General features: G+C 39.0%; 1 long non-coding RNA gene across 1 annotated transcript; it reads left to right on the forward strand.

Moving 5' to 3' along the window:
• Nucleotides 1-1,158: 1,158 nt before the first annotated feature.
• Nucleotides 1,159-3,432, forward strand: LOC134060399 (uncharacterized). The gene is made up of 4 exons (XR_009935180.1): nt 1,159-1,449; nt 1,995-2,088; nt 2,309-2,416; nt 2,541-3,432. It is a non-coding gene; the product is annotated as an uncharacterized LOC134060399 (long non-coding RNA).

The raw sequence follows: 3,432 nt of genomic DNA on the forward strand, positions 1-3,432 counted from the left end.
TTGACGCCGAACCGTGTCATAGCTCATTACCATAAAGTTAACTGAGGCTCAACTTTTTTTGACGCCCGTGAAGCTCATGAAGCCACGTTCACATCCAGAATGCTTTTGACGCCGGTAACACAGACTCTCCATAGAAAATGAATGATTTCCGGTGCTCTTGACGCTTTTGACGGTCTGAACGCATAGTTATTCTTGGCCAGGCCTAGCCTGGCTAGCGTATACGACTTCTCTAATGAGACGTGGTCTGGCAACCAAACGTTTTTTTCTCGTATTTGAAAAAAACTGCCCAGATCCGTTCATTGGGCACACTGTACACTATTCATTGGATGTCTATCAAATGCGTCTGTGCATAGCTCATCATCGTCTTGCTTTTCCCCCTGTTCTGTGATTGGTCCCCTATCTTAGGCCAAAATTAGGGTGGTAGTTTTGAAATTTGAAATTGCGCGCAAGGCAGTATGGGAACACCCAGGCTACTGAAATGGCATAATGTCCTCAAACATGCGATACAGTCTCCTGTATCTCATGTTTGAAACATATATGTATCCATACAATGGTATATGAAAGGGGCTAGATACAGTATCTGTTAACACACTGACTTTGTATCTTATGCTTTCCATATAGGCATGCACATTAGATTTGGCAGACGGGCTGCTATTATGCCATTACTGTATGTGTTTTGAAGACTGACCAAAGGTGCATCTCAGCTATACACACTGTTGTCAAAATCTTTCACTTTAGCGCTTTTGCTCCCCTCTGAGGCCAAGTCATCTCACTGATTACATTGGCTCAGGATCACAGAGGGGAGGTGCAGTGGTGGCGTGGCGTGGCGCGAGCGAGTCGTGTTTACCAGTCGGAAGTGCCCGCCCCTGCACTGCCTGCCAAGATGGGAAAACCCTGTGGCAAACACACACAGTGTATTTATTTAAAACGTTGTTGTGATTCAGTCCAATTATGCTAATATGCTTTTAACCATCTGCACAGGCATGAGGAGTCTCCTATGGTGGACCATACTGTATATAGAGGCATGAGAAGCCTCATTTGCTTAAGTCTGCTATGTTGGACCAATTTTACCAAATTTCCCTCACGGGATCGAAAGAGTAGGACACAAGGAGTCTCCTACACTCTCAAAAATAGGGGTACTGTTGGGGTACATTTTCGTTCTTTAAGTACAATTTTGACCCTGTACCTTGTATTGGTACTAATAGGTACCATTTCGGGTACATAAATAATGTACCTTTTCACCAAGGGACCATATTGTACCTATGGGTACAAAAAGCCCATGGACTGTCACTCAGAAGTTGATAGGGGAGGAGATTCGGGAGCAACCGTTATTTTTTCGTCTCACTCAAAGTAATGGAGGAGCAGTTTTCAGCAGAGGAGCTTGGTGTGGGGAAACGTGCTGTGGTGCTGGCATAATCTTTATGGAACAGGAGGCAACGCTATTCAGAGGTAAGATGTAGTTGCAATTTATCGAAATTCAGTTTGTAAATGTTGAATACTGTTAACGGAATCAAATTGTTCGCTTAAAGGCTAACATATTAGCATTCGCTAGCTACGTAGCCCATGTCATGTTAGCTATATTCAGATATTTTGAAACGGTGTTCAAACGCCTTCAGTAATGCATGAGGTAAGGTATAGTTGCAATTTATCGAAATTCGGGTTTGTAAATATTGAATACTGTTAACTGAGTCAAATTGTTGGCATAATAGGCTGACATTAGCATTCGCTAGCAACGTAGCCTATGTTAGCTATGAATATTTTTAAACGGTGTTCAAACGCCTTCGGTAATGCATGACTATCATGATAGATGTTAAGGAAAGGTATTTTTTGTGTGTTTTATCACTGTTTCCCATTTGAATGTGAAGTTAGTGAATACTGTTGAGTCAAATTGGCTTAAAGGCTAACATTAGCACTCGCTAGTAACCTAACCTTATGAACCATATGAACCTTATGAAACGTTCTGCTAGCTGCTAACGTTAATCCCTCTCACACAGATAACCACCAAGGCAGAATGTTGGCGTGTGGAAGTACCTCTACTCAGAGTGATAGAGAAAACTATGGCTCTGCTTTTACTGAAGGAATGGCTACGTAAGTAACACAACTTGGTCGTTTTTCTTAGTGTATTGATAGTATTTTTCTTATTGATGTTAAATACACATAGAAATGAAAATAATACAGACAATTTTTAGATTGTTTAGTTTGTCCAGGATAAATTATTGCTTAGGGTCATCTTGTGCTGTTTCATTGTGTCATTTTTTTTAATTTATATTAATGTATTGCATATGCCATTTCTCTCTCAAACGCACAGCGGAGCGGGCAGCTTTATGAATATAAGGTGAAAAGGATGTATGGAGAAGTTTTGGGAGAGTCAGACAGTCCACGGAACTTGCAATGACTTAGCAATGATCTATGCCAGGTGAGTGGATTGACATACTGTAGTTGCATACATGTGTATTTTACACAATCTGTCTGAGGCTATTTATTTGTGTGGTTGAAAATATCTAATTCTGAGGTTTGTGTTTACATTTTGCTTCCAACAGACGTACAACCCCTGCTGTCATTGGTGATACCACTGCTTGAAAATATGTCAACGTCCTGTAGATCAAGTAAGGTTCCAGTCGAAGTCCTCCTGAAGAATTTGTTGGATTTCTGCCAGTTTTTGATATTGAACTTTAGTGCCTTTTGAGACTCTTGGCTTTTTAATGGCACGCCTCATTCTACCCAAATGGAAGGATTGGAGTGTGTTTATATTGTATATGTTTATAGGCTTGCTAATATTTGCTTAGGCTTTCACATTGTTTTCTGAGATACTACTCAATGATGTCATTGTGACTCATTGTATCACACTTCAAGACGCGTATCTTTTACTCAATTAGTGTATGCACTGTGAATCCAAACATGAGAATTCTAAGATTATAGCAACTGCAAAGTTACTGCAAGGACAATGTTAGTTTTGTAAAAACCTTAAGTGACAAGCACAAGATGCGATAGTGCTGGGAGCTTTTCTCTTGTAACATTTTAATGCATTTGTAATGGTGACGGTAAGCAGATACTACATTTTCATCTCATATGTTAGTATTAACATGAACTTAAAAGCATGCAAGGTTTTTTTGTGTGAAGTGGTTAACTCAAATATTGGTATAATATAGATCAAGGTTATTAATGTTGATCACCTATGGTGCAAGTTAATCATTTTTTTCCCCTCTGCATATAAACACAATGTGGAAGCAAAATATTGGAGATCAAACTGTTTTATATTTACACTTACATAAAGAGTTACAACATGTTTTACGTTAATATGCATATTGATTAATGTAAGATACTTTGATGTTTTGATATGAATGTGTTAACTTTTATGTACCTGTATTCATGTGGAGTATTGTGTGTAATATCACAAAGTGATTTTTCTCTCAGAATAAACATTTTAATTTA

This window comes from Sardina pilchardus, chromosome 16 (assembly GCF_963854185.1).
Source record: "Sardina pilchardus chromosome 16, fSarPil1.1, whole genome shotgun sequence".
In the NCBI taxonomy this organism is placed as follows: domain Eukaryota; kingdom Metazoa; phylum Chordata; class Actinopteri; order Clupeiformes; family Clupeidae; genus Sardina; species Sardina pilchardus.